Source organism: Rhincodon typus, chromosome 4 (assembly GCF_021869965.1).
Source record: "Rhincodon typus isolate 14 chromosome 4, sRhiTyp1.1, whole genome shotgun sequence".
Lineage (NCBI taxonomy): Eukaryota > Metazoa > Chordata > Chondrichthyes > Orectolobiformes > Rhincodontidae > Rhincodon > Rhincodon typus.
In genome coordinates this window covers 35865569-35883973 of record NC_063335.1, presented here as the reverse complement: position 1 = coordinate 35883973, position 18405 = coordinate 35865569, and the positions used below count along the sequence as shown (strand labels likewise).

Genomic DNA, 18405 nt, shown 5'->3' with positions numbered 1-18405 from the left:
TGTATAGGTTGGACGGGCTGCCTGTTTTCTCTGGAGTTAGAAGATGAGGGGTGACTTGATTTGAAGTCTGTAAGATCCTGAATGGTATTGACAAGGTGCACCCTGAAAAGATGTTTCTTCTTGCATGGACTCTGAACTAGGGGCATTGTTCAAAAATTAGGGGTCGTCTTTTAGGAGATAGATCAGGAGAATTTTGTTTTCTGCGAGGTCTGTGCAACTTTGCCTTCTGAGGCAGAAAATTTCAGTGTCATTGAATGTTCTTAAGGCAGAAATGGATAAATTCTTGTTAGACAAGCTAATCAAAGGTTATCGGGGGTAGAGGGGTACATGAAATGCGAAACCCAAATTAGCCGTGATCTTATTGAATAGTGGAGCAGGCTCAAGATGCTGAATGCCCTTCTCCTCCTATTTCCATATTTATAACTTGGAGAAAGCAGCATCTAATTTCCACACAAGGTCTCCCAAACAGATGTTAGACAATGGCTGAATTATCTATTTTAATATCTATGTGGTCTATGTCTTCAAACCTCTGGAGGAGCATTTAGAATCCACAAGCTTCTAACTTGGGCGAGTGTGCTCCACACTGAGCTACATGAGTGTTGGAGGATTACGGTGTGGTCAGTTTCTGGACCACATACCAGCCACAAAATAACATTGCAGTATCTCTTTAAATGAAATGAGGCATTGCAGCTCACCATTGTTACTGACTAATAATGTGCTGTAAAATTCTAGTAGGTTAAAGAAAGGAGGCTGCTTAATTAGTATGAACTGAACTCATTCTTGTGGTTCAGGCATCCATAAGATAAGACTTTGGCTTCATATTAATAATTGCTGTGTTGTGTTATTTGGAGACAATTTTTCATAATAGTTCACTTATTTAAAAAAGTGTTATATTTCTTTGTGGAGCTAATCCTGTTTGCATTGTTGTATGTGCAATGTCATGTTGTATATTTTATAATGAAATAGTTTCACCAACTGATTGTAGATTAAATTCAATATTTTGTTGACCTCAGCAATTCCATGTTAAAAACAAGTTCCTTAAGGTATGATTGCAGGGTGTCTGAAGGCACTATGAAATTATAGACTAACGATTTATTTCAGATGTAAAACCTTTTTTTTGCCCAAAAGGTGCATAAAATTGTCAATGTTGCAGGAACTCGGAGGTTATCAGGGCCAAGTGATCCATAATAGATGGGTTCAGATAATCTGGGCTGTGAGCTGTGATCTACAGCATTAAAGCAAGTGGCAATCAAAGCAAATGTTGTTTCTCAGTGGTGCTTACAATGTCTACTGCACCATCAGGCTCATTACTGTAGTTCAAAGGATCGACAAGAGTAATTAACACTTCAGTGCTTCAATAAATTCTAGGAACTTGCACTGAGGAAGGAAACCAAAGAAAGTGCAGTTTTTAAATTCTGGAACAGAAAATGCTGAATAATTAACTGGTGAAAATTAATCTACTGCTGATCTGGAAGACGCTCTCAACGATGCTACTGCTAGCATGTTATCCAGCTATTTTTAAAGTGCTGCTAGTGGTTAATAGCATCAGCTGTGGTTTAGTGAGTAGCTTTTCTCACCTCCTGAGTTAGAAGGTTAGAGGATCAAGTCTCACTACAGAGACCTAAACACAACCGAAGCTGATACACCCAGTGCAGTGCTGAGCATTGCATAACCTGAGTTGCTGTCTCCTGGATGAGAAGGTATTATGAGGCTCTCTGTTTACTCCATTTAAAAAGGTCTAAATGGTGTTTGGAGGAGCTGACGAGTTTTCCCGGGGCCAATATTCATCCCTCAGTTGAACAGCACCAAATACAAAGGGTTATTAATCACGTCATTGCTGTTTGTGGGAGCTTGTATTGTAAAAATTGGTTCCTACAGTGAGTGCACGACAAAAAGTGCTTCACTTGCTGTAAAGGGCTTTAGGACATGAGGTTGTGAAAGCAATATAAATGCAAATCTTTGTGTATTGGTTAATATTTTTGTTTACATTATTCATTCATTGGATTCATGCTGACTAGGCCAGAATTTGTTGTCCATTCTAAATTCCCATGAAGGTGGTGGTGAGCTGCCTTATTGAGCCACTGTTGTCCATGTGGTACACCCACAGTCCTGTTAGAGGAGTTCCAGGATACTGACCCAGTGACAGTGAAGGAACAGTAAGATGTTTCCAAGTCAAGCTGCTGGGTGGTTTGGAGGGGAGCATTAATGCGATGGTTGGGGTTGGCGTGGGGGTTGGGGGATGGGTATTGAAAGAGTGGTAACGCCCAGGATGTTGATAGTGAGGAATCCAATTATGGTAATATCATTGAATATCAAAAGGAGATGTTTAATACAGTGGCCCAGTGGTAATATTGCTGGATTAATAATGGGGTTCTTTTGGCTCAGTTGACAGGATGGCAGGTTTGTAATACAGCTGATGCCAACAATGAACAAACAATTTCTGTACTGGTTGAGGTAATTATAAAGGCCATAAATTCTCAAGCTTGTCCCTTACTTAAGGTGGGCTGACCCCCTGTTTAAACTTGCCACAGTTTGTCTCTCTGTTTAGAGAGCAGCCTTTGGTCCCCAGGGACTAAGGTGACTTTCACTTCTCTGGCTGGTAATCCAGAGGCCCAGAAGACAGGTTTAAATCTCAAACATGGAATATCAAGCTAGTTGCAATAATGGTGACCATTGGAGCTATCATCTATTGTTGTAAAACCCACGAGTTATATGTCAATGGACCGGGCCTCATGTCAACCATACCTTTTACCGTGCAGGGCCATTCCCGTAGTTCCTACACCAAACGTCGTCCCCTTTCTTAGCGGAATCTTGTGTCAGGCATTTCTGTTCCTGATGCCATTTCACCCTCCCACCCCCATCAGATCAGGGAAGATCAAATTTAACCTGGTGTGGATTTTTCTCCCCATTAGCCACTCTTCTGGAGCGATCCCTGTAGTTGCATGAGGCGTGGTCCTATAATCAGATAGGAACCGGGACAGTTTGGTATCTAGTTAAGCTGTAGGCTGTTTCTTTAAGCCTACCTTCAAAGTTTGGGCTGATTTTTATTTCAGACCATTGGATGATGGATGGTATGGAGTTGTCCTTTATATGACAAATACCATGCAACTTTAGGAAATAGTCAAATTCCCTCCTGGTAAATGATGGCTGTTACCTGTGACCAACACTTTTGGGAGTCCATGCATTGCAAGTAAATGTGGACAGTTTATCTATCGTCGTCCCCATGTTTGCTGAATCAGTTCTGTGTGCATCCAGCCATTTTGAGTGAGCGTCCACAATGACTAAGAACATTGATGCGTAGTTGATGGATAACCAAGTACAGGGTTTACTCAGCCATTCCCACGTATGTGGGGGTGCTGCTGGCGGTAATTTTTATACTTGCTGGCACCCTGGGCCCTGCCCCACCAACGCAGTGATGTCTGCATTGAATCCTGGCTACCAAACATGACTTCTCACCAACATCTTCATTTCTGGAATTCCTGGATGACCCCGATGGAGGTCAGCCTGTGCCTGGCAGTGACCTTTGTTCGGGACAATCACTCTTGCTCTCCATAACAAAAAGCCACCTTCTACTGCGATCTGGTCTGGGTCCAAAAAGGGTTTCAGTTCCGGCCCTTTTAGTTTCCCCCTTCACCACCAGCTGTTTCAGTTTGATCCTTCTGCATCTGATATTGTCAGCTGTGACTGGAAGTGTAACCGAGAAATTGAAAAATATTATGGACCTTTCTAGTGGCAATACCACGGGTTGTGTATCTGCCAATCGGAGACGGCGCAATGCATCTGCATTTGGCCTCCTGGACAATGTTCCAACTTGTAATTATAGACACGGTGGCACAGTGGTTAGCACTGCTGCCCCACAGCACCAGGGACCTGGGTTCGATTCCAGCCTCGGGCGACTGTCTGTGTGGAGTTTGCACATTCTCCCCGTGTCTGCGTGGGTTTTCTCCGGGTGCTCCGGTTTCCTCCCACAGTCCAAAGATGTGCAGGTTAGGCGGATTGGCCATGTTAAATTGCCTGTAGTGTTCAGGGAGGTAGAGGGTGTATATTAGGTGGGTCATAGGGGGATGGATCTGGGTGGGATGCTCTGAGGTTCGGTGTGGACTTGTTGGGCTGAAGGGCCTGTTTCCACGCTGTAGGGATTCTAATTCTAAAAACACTTGGAATGAAAGCCCACCGCTGAAATTTGGCCTGAAGTTATCAGCGGCACTGCCTTGTCCTCTTTAAGTAGACTTAACAGGGATTTGTGGTCTGTTATTATTACAGATTTACATCCATTAAAGGTATGAACACCAAACTGTCCTTCTCTATCTGGGTGTATTCCCGCTCTGCATTAGCCAAAGTCGTGGATGCATATGTTATTGGGCATTCTTCTTCATTAGGCCACCAACAAACTAATACTAACCCGATGCGATATGGGGAGGCATTGTTTGTCAATACCAGGCTCTGGCTGGGCTCCGCAACCATTTCTAAGGCTGACCCTTAAGAGTTGATGCAAAAATGCCTGGATAGAGGCCAGGTTATGTGTGAACTTTTCGCAATATTTCATCAGTCCAAGGAAAGACCTAAGTTCTGGTACTGACGTGGGAGCCAGGGTACCTTTGATTACACGCACTTTATCTTCCAGTTGGTGTAATCTGGTCTTGTCAGCTTTGTAGCCCAGGTAGGTCAAATTAGAACTGGGTGACAATTTAACCAGATGTTTATTTTGATTGGCTCTGTTTTGGATGTTGCTAAGCAATTCAACTGTTCCAAACCAGATGTAAGTGGACTTTCCAGGGTGTGAACTCTCCTGGATACTGGCTTATGAGTTCTCTTACTCAATTTAGGACTAGTGGGACTCTTGTTGTATTGAGTCTGCACACTGGCAGCAACTACAATGGCCTGCCAGCCTAGATTGGCTGAGGCTTGGCTTTGTTTGGGGTTTTGCAGTAGGATGACCTAGAGTCCCTCTGCTCAGGATGTGTCCTGAGTGAGGCTATGTAATTGCCTTCACTCAAGTGGTGTTCCCCAAGCTCAGTCGGATTGGCAACAGTGTCCACTTCCATCGGAATGCCCTGCAACTCATATGCTGCACATGCTACATTTTCCAATGATCAAGCCAGTTGTGGTGCCTATTTGAAGTCCAGTTGGGCTTCAGTTAGTGGACGCTTTTTGCTTGGTTACATCATTAATCCCACTAGTCTCAAACGGTCTCTCAGCATCTCGTTAAGGGTTAAATCAAAGTTGCATGCCTCTGCCAGTCATCTTAGCCTCGTCAAAAATCCCGATATGGATTCCCCTGGTTCTCGAATCACTGAGCAAAACCGATAGCATCTCAGAATTAGGGCCCTCAATTGTTCACACAGTGAGAAGGTTGACCTCCCAGAATGTCATTCCAGCAGAGGTGGAAAAGTGGCAAGATTTAGATAATACCCACCACCCCATCCACAACTTGGGGTCGTAATATTCCTTAACTAAATCCATCAACTCTTGATAAAGCTGTGGGTCCTCAAGCTGTCAGGAGAATTGCTTTTTGCTTTACCTCTGCCCCAATGTCAGTTGCCTGGAAAAAAAAAATTCATGCTTTCCAAATACTGGGCCCAGTCTTTGATAGCAAGATCAAACGATTCTGACTTCTCAAATAACGGCATGATGCCAAGAATGCTTCCCCTAAATCAAAGATGACTGTTGTGAGTGAATTTCTTCAGGACCATACGTTTCTCTCATCACCACTGAAATAACTCCACAGAGGCTGGGATCCCATCACCAAATCACCCTTTATTTACATGTGGAGAGTCCTTGACACTGGTCCAGTTCCATCAGAGCCAGCTCTGAGTGAACAGAACCAATCAACCTGCAGCCAGGTTCATCACAGTGGTGGCAGGATGAGACCCTTCAATGATCACTAAGTGTCCATTTAAAGCACTCAATTGGTGCCATGTCATGACCTCCCAGCAGAGGGGAAAAGATGGTAAGGTTTGGTTTATACTACTGTTCCATCCCTACTCTTCCTACCTCCAAGCTCACCAGCATAAGATTCCAGCCATCTTTTCTACTGAATGGGCTAACTGAAGACCAGCTGAAAAAGCTGAATGTGCTTTTGTTAGTTTTGTTACTGTCCCTGTTAGTGCTCACTGGCCTAAGTCCAGGATCTGCTATTTCTCTCATTAATTTCCATGTTATCTCAGTGTTTGGTTGCTCGATTTGGGAAAGGAAGCTCAGGTCAAGCAGAGCCCAACTGTTTCCTCTTGCATGTGGCTCGGTAGCCAGAGCTCATGGATTTTCAAATAATTGGCAAAAGATCCAGATGGAAAATCTTTTTCACACAAAGGGTGGTAAGATCCGGAACACGGTCCTTGAAAGGACTGGGAGAGTAGATATTCCATAACAGTTCTCAGAAGATAATTGGACATGGCTTGGAAGAGGATTCATTTGAAGGGTTCTAGAGAGTGGGACTGATTGAATCGCTCTTTCAAAGAACCAGCACAGATATAAAGGTTCGAATGTCTTCCCTCTGTGCAAAGTGATTAAATGTAACACTTCAAGTGAACTTTTATAGAACATGCAGTGTCACTACCTATGATCATATATTTAGAAACCTGCCCTTAATTGGCTTTTATAAAAGGAAGGAAAACGTTATCTTTCAGTAACATTGGTCAAGTGGATCACCCTCCCCTTCCTTTAGAGTATTAATTTATTGTACACCAATGATGTCCATATAACTGGACTATTTTCAGAGCAACTTGAGGAGAACCACTATGCATCATAATCCTCATGATCCCATTAGCAATGGGGTAGTTTGATCGATCTTGTCATTTATTTTGGAGGGGCTCAGCACTCATGAAAATGATCATTGGGTTTGGCGAGCTGTCATAGTAGAAGATGGACCGGCAATCTTCCATTTTGGACACTGTGTAAAGGAGGAGAGACTGTTTCCGCTGGCAGGAGAGTCAGTAGCTGGAGGACACAGATTTATGGTAATTGGCAAAAGAACCAGAGGGGGACAAGCAAAAACACTTTCTGGTGCAGCAGTTTATTGTGATCTGGAATGTGCTGCCTGAATTGATTGTAGAACCAAGTTCAACAGTGACTTTCAAAAGAGAAATAAAATGTAGAAATACGCAGAGCCAGGGGAAAAGAACAGAGGAACTGGGCCTAATTTGATTGCACAGGCACAATGTGAATTTACAAGTTTATGACTCTGATTACTTCAGACCCTTTGCAAATTATATTTTTTAAAAGTTGCTAAAGTATTCATCCAGTGGCAATATCCCTTTAAACTCCAAACCAAAGTGAGGTTTTTTTATGGAATAAAATTTTAAGGGGACGGAATTCAAAGGGAAAGTTACTAGGCAACCTCCTTTTTTCTATTATCAATGAGTCTTGCATCATTTTCTAACAAAGGATTATTGCAGTATAAGTTACAGCTACATCAAGACCCCTGTGGTTTATGATTATTACTAATGAATGCCACTGGCTGGAAACAATATTTCAAATGTCATCCATTTTCCAGATTTGGGGAAGTGTCAGTAAATCTAACAGCAAATTGTGTCAATGAAACAAGTCTCATCTCCAAAAGAATCGATGCTCACATAAAGTATACCTTATTCGCCCCTTCATACTTATGCCGGCTCTTTCAAAGAGCTATTTAATTAAACAGGCTCCACTTTGCTCCCAGTCACCCTTTTCTTCCCCCTTCAATTATTTATCCAATGTCCTTTTGAAAGTTGCTATTGAATCAGCTGCCAAGGTCTTTGCAGGCAACATATTGCACATCACAATTCATTATATAAAAGTAGTTCTCCTCAATTCCCCTCTGCTATTTTTTGAATTCCCTTAAATCTGTGTCCTTCGGTTACTGTCTCATCTGCCAGTGGACCAGTTCTCCTTATTTGTTCTATCAGGCCTTTTGAGAAAGATTAAGATCACGAGAAGTAAGGGCACACGTAGGCCATTCAGCTCATTGAGTTTGCTTTGGTATTCAATGAGATCATGGCTGATCCTCAACTCTACTTTCCTACCTTTTTCCCGTAATCCCTGATTTCCTTACAGATTGAAAGTCTATCTCAACTTTGAATGTACTTAACAATGCACCCTCTATAACCCTCCGCAGGAACAAATTCCACACATTCATTTCCCTCGGAGATTATGCCCTCTGGTCCTGGACTCTCCCACAAAGGAAAGCGACCTTTCCTTATCTACCCTATCAAGTCCCCGAAGAATCTTGCATTTCAACAAGACTGCCTTTCATTCTTTTAAATTCCAATGAGTACAGGCCCAATATACTCAACCTGTCGTCAGCCCCTACATATGTGGTATCAGCCTCGTGAACCCTTTCTGGACTGTATACCTTTACTTTTTAATAAGAAACCCAAAACTGTTCACAGTATACCAGCTTGTGCTTTGACTAGAGTCTCATTAAGTTTTAGCAAAACCTCCCTACTTTTATACTCCATTTTGTTCAAAATAAATTTGCTTTCCCTATTACCAGCTGAACTTGGGAATGCTAGATTTTTGTAAGATCCCTGTCGTTTAGCTTTCTAAAGCCTTTCTCCAATAAAACAAGATTCAGCTCCTCTATTCCTGCTAAAGTTCATAACCTCACATTTTCCTGTATTATATTCCATCTGCCGAACTTAACTGTCTATGTCCCTCAACAGACTCTGTCATTGTCACCACTTGTCTTCCCACTTATTTTGATTAAAATCCTGGAGAAAAGGGATTCCAATATGAACACAATCAGCAGCAAGACCTGGACCGTAATCTGGCTTGATACATTACAAGCAACATTCGTGCCACAGATGCCAGGCAATGACCATTCACAACCTGAGAGAATCCAACCATCACTCTTTGACACTAAGAGCATTAATGTCTCTGAATCCCCCACTATCAACATCTTGGAAATTACCATTGACCAGAAACTGAAATGGAATAACCATACAAAAGGTCCTGCGTATGAATATTTACAAGAACAGGTTAGAAGTCTGCAGGGAGTAACTCACTTTCTGACACCTTGCGACAAATCCATTATTTATAATGCACAATACTCTCCACTTGCCTGGATAAGGGCAGCTCCAACAATATTCCAGATGTTTGACACCATCCAGCAGCTGGTCGATTGGCACTTCATCTACCACCTTCAACAGTCACTCCTTTCATCTTCAATACACAGTAGCAATACTGCGTCCCATCTACAAGATGCACTTCAACACTCACTGAGGCTCGTTAGCCAACACCTTCCAAACTCTCAACCTTTACTACATAGAAGGGCAAGAACTGCAGATGCATGGGAACACGCTCACCTGCAAGTTCCCCTCCTAACCACTCTAGAACTACATTGCCATTCCTTTAACGTCACCAAGGCAAAATTCTGTGATAACCACCCCCCCACCAGCCAATGTGCCTAAGCTCCAAAACCACAGTTGTTCATGAAGGCAGCGCACCAGCACCTTCTTGAGGGCAACTGGGCATGGTCTGTGAATGCTGGCCTAGACAGTGAAGTCCATGTCTCATGAATGATTTTTTTTAAATCAGAAAAGCCACAGCTAGCTTTCTATTCAGTGCTGCTCCCCAGTGGAAGTAGCAGATCGCAAACTCGGCTGTGTAATCTTTTAGTTCAAAGGATTTTTAAAATACTTTGAGAAAAGTGATTCTGATTTCTGCCTAGGTGTCTGATTCTATAGAATCTGCTTCAATGACAGTGTGGGCCATGTTTCACCTTAGCCAGACATGCCTGTAATGCTACAGTGAACTTTTTTTTGATGAAATGTAATGATACCCCGTAGAAATATTTATGACAGCACAAAGACATAGTACATTTTTGTTTTTATTCTGAGATGATATCACACGTGAGCTATCATTAGTTCGATCAGGAGGGCTTTCCCTGTGGTGATGAGCATCAATTATCATGGGCAGTTTGTATTGCGTCAGCTATGGTTAACTGGGTAGCACTCTTGAGTCAAAACATTGAGACTTAAGTCCCATTCCAGATATTTAAGTACAAAAACAGAAACTGCTGGTAAAGCTCAGCAGGTCTGGCAGCATCTGTGAAGAAAAATCAGAGTTAACGTTACGGGTGCAGTGACCCTTCCTCAGAACTCCGCATGGCAGTTCTTTCGTTTTTTTAACTTAAGCACAAAGTTGAGTCAGACACTCCAATGCAATGCTGACAGAGTGCTGTGTTAGCAGCGGTGCCAATTTTCAAAAGAGACATTAAACTGATTTCCTGTCTGTACACCAGGAAGGAAATATCAGATAAACTGATAAATTAGACTGCTGTTGTACACTTCAAAATGGAGGATCAGTTAGAGGTCAGTTTGTCTCATTAACATTAACCATTTTTTTTCACTGTTATTTCCTTCTGGGCTCTCAGATGGACATAAATGTTCCTGTGACATTTCAAAAGAGAGCAGAAGAATCGTCTCTCATGTCCTAACCAATACTTATCTCTCTAAAAGCATCACAAAAATAGGTTATTTGGTCATTATCTCTTTATAGATGGGAATAATCTCTAAGTTGAATGGCACTTTTCTTGCATTTCAACATTTCAGAAGGTGATTCATTAATTGTGAAGTGCTTTAGGGTGTCTTGAGGTAATGAAAGGTGCTACTTTCTTGTATTTGAGGATTCGCAAACTATAACTTTGACAAAGAGGTCATGAAGTTATTTCTTTCTCAAAGTGGTTTCCCAGTGCAACTCGATATGCAGCAGAAACAGAGGGTTGGAGTACTGCCCTGTTATTTTGTTTGATTACCTGTGTGATGGGCACCACTAAACACATAAAGGTGTTGAGAGGATGTGGAGAAGATTTATTAGAATTGTATCAGGGACTTCAGTCATGAACAGAGACTAAGAGAAACTGGAATTGTTCTCCTTTGAAGAGTATGTTAAGGGAATATGTAATAAATGTGGTTAAAATTGAGAGCTTTAATCATGGGAAACTGTTTCCACTATCAGTAACCAGAGGAAGCTGATTTAAGGTACCTGTCAAAAGTAGCAGAGGGAAGATGAGTTTTTTTAACACAATGACTTTTTGTGATTTGGAATGAATTGCCTGAAAGTACCATGGAAGCAGGATCACTTGGAATGTTATTTTCAAAGGGGAATTTGGATAAATGCTTGAAAAGGAAGCATTTGCAGAGCTGTGGGAGAGACACCATCTCCCTTCTGTGCTCTAAGACTGAATTGGTTGACATAAAATCCTTAGGTGATAAATTCAAACCATGCAGCAGAAATCTGTTGAAGAGTCATCTAGACTCGATATGTTAGCTTGTTGTCTCTCCATGGATGTTGTCTGACCCACTGTGATCTCCAACATTTATTGTTTTCAGTACAGATTCCACCATCTACAGTAATTTGCTCCAGCAGAAATCTCAGCTGCATCAGTTAGAGGCAAAGTCCTTATAAGGACATGGAAACATTGGAATGTTTACCATTATTTTGTGTGTCTGTGTACATCTGTTCAAGAGATTACAATAAGGTGCCAAGAATTAGACAGACATGGTTAGAGATGAGAGGAAAATACACGTGCATGTGAAGATCCAAATACCTAATTGTGAGGATGAGTGAGGAGTGAAAAACTTCAGACTTTGAAAAGCTGGTTGTTCCATGTGACCATTTTAATACTGCCATTCAGCTGAAATGTGGGAATTGGGTGGAGGGGGGGTGGGGAATGGGCTGCCATTGAAGACACAAGTCCAGGAATGGGCCTTGCAGCCAGGCCTGATCAACTGACTATCTTCTTTAAGTCGGTCTGAGAGTTGACTGACATGATCAATATGTAGCATTCTACAAATAAGACTTGATGGAATGATTTAATAAGATTCTTTGTTAATGTACCTTTAACAGAGTCTTATAACGAGATGTACAGACCTAGGTCTGTATTATCCAATGCATTTTATATTAAATTTGCAAGGCTAAATATTTTACAGATACGGATAACTGATTTATTGCCAAATGTCACTTTATGATGGCTGTATATAAAGCTAGCGTCCTTCTCAATCCTGAATGCTCCCAGCAGATAGGTTGGATTAAAATTTTCCCTCTTTTGTTTAGTACTTTTACCCTTTAAAAAGATCCAATAACTTAAGTTAATGCAATGTATAAAACATAAGGTAGGCATTCAATGTTTAAAGAAATGAATAATAAAATCTGGCAATATGACCACAAGATGAGACTGTTTTTGTGACCAGCTCATTCTTTTTTATGTTCTGTGTAGTTCTGCCTGTACAGGGTGAAGTGGTGTGGGGGGAGGGAGGGGGGTGATGGTGTGGTCAGTGAACAGGAAAGGAAAGGAAATGGGTTTTACTAACTTAGTTATAGCCTGGAAGAGTAATGGAAGCAGCTTCAATAGTAAATGATGGAGAACCCTGATGGCTCGCAGCCAGTCAGTATAAGCACAATGGGCCAAATGGTCTCCTTTGTGCTACGTGTTTCTATGAAATGGTAAAAGCTTTACAGGAATATCTTGGGAAGTTACTGAAAATCTTGTACAAGTGTTTTTTGACCATTTAGATTGACTGAAATTCAGCAACTTGGCAATTTTTGCCCAGTCAAATACATCACCAACTAACTGAGTGTGTGTTAGATGAAATAAAAAGAAACCTACTGGAAGTTGGACCATTGAAGTTTCATGTTTGATTGGATTTTGCTGCTGCGGCTGACAAAAGGCACGATGAGCACTGACCACTTCAGATTGAGCTCCAATGCTCACAGTCTACAGGGATGCTGTTGTGTCACTTTGTTGCTTTACAAATACATATATTTATCCCGACTCTCCTGTCCTGAAAGCACCTAGCTCCAAAGTGGTCTTCACCCAAGAACTGTCCTTTGAGGTGGAGTTCTGGCAGGCTATATTCCTAATTAACGTTTACTGGTGTAGTCACTTTTGTAACATATGAAATATTGGGCATTTACCGTATCATGGTTGTGTTACTGAATCTAGAGGCCCATCCCTAATTGCCCAGTTAAGAGTCAACTACATAGCTGTGGGTCTGGAGTCACATATAGGTCAGACCAGATAAGGATGGTAGTTTCTCTTCCTGAAGGACATTAGTGAACCAGATGGGTTTTTCCATCAATCGGCATTGGATTCATGGTCATTAATAAAGTCTTAATTCCAGATTTTTTAAAGTTAAATTCAAATTCCATCATATGCCATGATGAGATTTGAACCCAGGTACCCAGAACATTACCTGGGTCTCTGGATTAATAGTCCCAATAATCATATCACTAGGCTATCGCCTGTCAGCCCTTGGTGGGACACTCCCAGGTGGGCAGCAGAAACACTTTCGGTTACCATCAGTGCATTTCTGAAAAGGTCATACATTCCTCCTGGCTCATTGGCTTGACCTATGCGTGACCAAAAGAGGAGGTTCATTCAGGAAGTCATTGAGCGCATTGAGAGAATTTATCAGGAACACGCAGAGGTAAAGTCAGGATGTTGGAGAGAGTGCACCAACCTGCAGAACTCAACTAACTGCAGTACCACAATAACCACTACTGTAGACTGTAGAAAAAGGCAAAAAGTGCTTAATTGCCAAGATTGTCCTGCTTTTAAAAAGAATTGTTATTTCTTTAAAATGAATATGTTGCAACATCAAACTTTCAGTTCAGAAACTAAAAGAAACTCTGAAAGGTTAGCAAAATTCAAGAAAGTGAAGGTGTTACCAGTATGGAAGTGCCATTCCTGATAAGATTTAAAGGCTCAATAGGAAACTGTTGCAAAAGAAATTTTAACTAACCGACCTAAGGTAAGCTTCGCATTAGATATGAGAGCAGGAATTTCTTTCTGACACAGACCATAGTCAAAGCAAGATTTTCTCCAGCCATCAAGGATGGAACTCTGTGGACAAGCAGGCAGTTGTTTATATAGGGATAAATTATTGCAGCACTTCAATATACAGAAGGGAAATCACACAAACATTGTACATAATCCATAAACAGGATTGATCAATTCTAATAGAAAGAATTTGGATAGATTTGTAACTAATTTACAGAATGGAGGAATTGGGAAGCCAAGCAAACATTAACATTTTACGGCTGTATTTCGATAATTGTTCAGAAGCTGAAAACCGTTTTATTGCATTACTTTACTTTATCTCCTGGAAAAACACCTGTGTGTTTGCTCACACTGATGAAAGTTCTGCCTTGCATTTGGAGAGGATAAAGCAAGAGGTTGACTCCATGTTATAAGACGGAGTAATTTCACCCAGAACAAAATCCACAAATTGGTGTTGAGGTACAGTACCAAAATCAAATGGGTCTCTCAAAACCTGTGTAAATCACATACAGTTGAAAAAATTTGTCAGAAGGAAGATTTATCCAATGATGTTTGTGGATGAAAATTTTACAAAGCTGGAAAAGATTTTTTAATTTTCACTCATGTTGCTGTGAATAGTGGCTTTTAGCAATTACCTTTTATAGATGTGGAATCACAAGACTTTCGACCTTTTACACCATTTGGGAGATGTTTAATCAGTTACCATTTGGTGTCATGACTGCATCAGAGATTTTTCAGGGAACGATGACAAGGATTCTGGAAGGATTGGACAAAGTGAATAGGTACATAGTGTACCATGCATTTTGTACTTTGACTGCAACAAAACAAAGAGTCTGGGTGTATGAAAAGTTTGCAGTCTATATCTTGGACCTTCATTTCACAATCAAGGCAGACCGCAAGCCTTTGTTTGTTCCTGAGTATTCAATCAAATGAACAAAGATGTCACCAAGAGTGCAGGCATTTTGTTTGAGATTGTTGAGATTTAATGCTGCAGATGAATATGTGCAAGGGAAGAAACAGACTACAGCAGATTCTTTGTTATGTATTCCTGTGGAAAGGCCTAAACAAGGGGATATGAATTTTGGTGATGAAATGGAGATCTTTACTTCAGTAACAACCAAGTATGTACCAGCAACTGCCCAATGTTTTAAATGAGCTCTGAAATGTACAGAAGTCAGATGAAGAATGTTTTCAAATCTGTTAATACATATTAAACAATGAGCAGAATATATTCTGCGCCATCTTACTGAGGCAGTATTATGATCATTGAAATCTTTGTGTCATGGTGAGTTGTACTGATCTGTGATAAGAGGTTGGTCGTACCCAGAGTTCTCAGACTCGCTATCCTTCAAAAGTTACACCAGAGTCCCCTGGGTATTATGAAGTGTTATGGCAGTGTAAAAAAATTCTGTTCGATGGCCTGGACTCTCATAAATAATCTCTTCCAATGATTTAATTGCATCACATAGGTTGGCAGGAACAAAGGGAACCACTAACTGTATCTTCATTTCTGTGTAAACAATGAAAACTCTCAGATTTGATCTTTTTCAGCTCAGATGGAAATGTTTAACTATAATTTGATTTGATTGACTTATTGCCACGTGTACCGGAATACAGTGAAAAGCTTTGTTTACGATCAGTACAGGCAGGTCATAGGAAGCAAGGACGTACAGAACATAGGGTGAAAAACAAACTAGACAGAGGCGTGCAAGTTACATCGCACAGAGTGTGCACTAGGCAAGATCAACATTATTTGAAGTTAGAGAGTCCATTCATCAGTCCCATAACAGCAGGGAAGAAGCTGTTCTTGAACCTGCAGGTGCTTGTGTTCAAGCTTTTGTATGTTCTGCCTGACAGAAGAGGTTGTAGGAGATCATAACCAGGGTGGGATGGGCCTTTAATGTTGGCAGCCTTTCCGTGGCAGCGAACCATGTAATTAGAGTCCATGGATGGAAGGTTGGCTTCCGTGATGGTCTGGGCTGTGCACACCACCTCCTGTAATTTTTTTATGGTCCTGGGCAGAGCAGTTGCCATACCACACCATTATGCACCCGGACAGTATACTTGCAATGGTGCATCTGTAAAGATTGGTGAGGGTCTTTATGGACATGCCAAATTTTCTGAGCCGCCTGAGGAAGAAGAGGTGTTATTGTGCCTTCTTGACCATCGCATCTATGTGGCAAGTCCAAGACAGGTTGTCAGTTATCATCACACCTAGGACTTTGACACTGTCCACGCTCTCAACCTCAGCTCCATAGATGTACATGGGAGCATGTCTCCTCCCTCCTTCCTGAAGTCAGTGATCAGTTCTTTAGTTTTGCCGACGTTGAGAGAGAAGTTCTCATTGCACCGTGTCACCGAGTCCTCTATCTCTTTTCTGTATTCTGACTCGTATATCCGTCCTACCATGGTGGTGTCATCAGCAAACTTGTACATGATGTTCATTCAGAATTTGGCAACACAGTCGTGGGTGTACAGGGAGTACAGTAGGGGGCTGAGGACGCATCCTTGAGGGGGGGCTCCAGTATTGAATGTTATTGTGGAGGAGGCGCAGTTGTCTATCTTCACTGATTGCGGTCTGTGACAATTCAAGGTGGATAAAAGTAAATTACAGGATCCCTACAGTGCAGATAGAGGCCATTGAGTCTGTACCAACCCTCCAAAGAGCAACCCACCTAGATCCATAACTCTGCATTAACCATAGCTAATTCATCTAGCCTACACATCCCTGGACACTACAGAGTAATTAGCATGGCCAATCCACTTAACCTTTGCACTATGGGAGGAAAGCGGAGCACTCAGTGGAAACCCACACGGATACTGGGACAACATGCAAACTCAACAGTGACAGTCACCTAAGGCTGGAATCGAACCCAGGTCCCTGGCACTGTGAGGCAGCAGTGCTAACCACTGCAATAACCATGCTGCCCAGCATGAACATACCTCTGAAGCTGACTTGCATTTTGAAAAACAAGTTTGTGACCGAGGATTCCAGACCTCCTCATTTCAGGCAATACCCCACAATTTGTTAATGAATACTTCATGCAGTTGACTGAATTTTATTGGTTTGCCCACATACCTCACTAAGATATACACTAGCTAAATGGTGAGGTCAAGGAGGGAGTGAGAACAGTAAAGACTTATTAAAGAAGATCAATAACTTAGCAGTGCCAAGTTAATGTTATTGTTCTGTGCCAACTGTACAATGGTTTGGCTCTGGGCAAGCTCTTGATAACAAGGAGGCTTAGGACTCAATCTCCTAATCGTCCACATACACTTGTGCCATATCTCAGCAGCAGATTTGGACAAGGTGAGAGGGGAGGAGGATGAACACTGTACGAAACAATTGCAGTGTTACAATAATTGCCACAAGATACACAACCTCCAATGTAGAAGGTCGTTGCGGATTTGAGATCAAAATGGTCAAGGCGGAGTTCATTTGGGGAGGGGTTGGTTAATATCATTCAGTAAGTAAGCGTTTACATCAGGGGAACGGATATAAGATCTCATGACTATTGGGAGGTGACTCTCTTGGAAACTTGGGGAGGGTCTTGCCCAGTAAATGCTTAGCACTTTCTGTACTAAATGAATGTTTTCCATTGATTAAGCAAGTCTCCTCCAATTTATACCATCCACACTCTGGTGATAGCAGAATTCATTGGAATAAAAGTAAATCACCAATCTTTCTGCCCAACCGGTCCCAGTTATGACACACTGGGCAGATTGAACATTAACCTCTTCAGCCTGGTCAAATACAGAGCCAGAGCCAGAGTGGATGGAAGTCATCGTGGTCCTCAGGACTGCCTAAGAAGCAGAAGAAATCTGGCAAATGGGTTCAAATCCTACCACAACAGCTGGATGGATTTAAATTGAGTTAATTAAATAGATCTGGAATAAGAAGCTAGTCTCAACAATAAGATTGTTGCAAAGCAAGTCTGGTTCATGTTGTTTAGAGAAGGAAACCAGCCACCCGTATCTGGTCTGACCCTTACGTGACTGCAGACCTGTAGCAGTATGGTTGACTAATAACTGCGATCTGAAGTGGCCTAACAAGCTACTCAATGACATTTGGCAGTGATGTCCATGCCCGATTATTATTGGAGCAGAATATCTGCTTCCATATATCCCATTCCTGTCTAATGTATATCATTAGGCTGTTGCATTTCCAATACTACAACATCCCCTGGTCTTCTCCAAAGTATTTTGGAGATCTTTCACATTTTATTCAAGGTTAGGGTAGTGATTGGGGAGCAGCAGTTTAACATCTCATCTAAAAGATGCCATCTGTCCTGGTGTTCAGCACTGATTCAGTATTGTCACTGTAGTTTCTTGAGTATGGCCATGAACCCACAATTTTTTTTTGCCATAGAGGGAAGGGTGCTATAGTTATGGTTGGCAGCTTGTGCACATTTGGACTTCCTACTGCCCAAATCAAGGTTGTTGTCCACCGTTTTCCTGTGAGCACTCACTATCTCTTTAAGACGGGAAATAATATAATAGAATTGTTTGTAGGCATGGTACTTTTTAATTCTGATTTGTAAACCGCAACAGCTTTGTTCAACAGGACACTGATGGCGTTTACCTAACTGCAACTCCACTACAAGGTGCAGGGCTGGATGAACACAGCAGGCCAAGCAGCATCATAG

General features: G+C 41.7%; 1 protein-coding gene across 2 annotated transcripts in view; it reads left to right on the top strand.

The window, feature by feature from the left end:
• Window positions 1-18405, top strand: part of sntb1 (syntrophin, basic 1) — a 113331-nt gene that overhangs the window by 7753 nt on the left and 87173 nt on the right. The gene's annotated exons all lie outside the window — the stretch shown is intronic.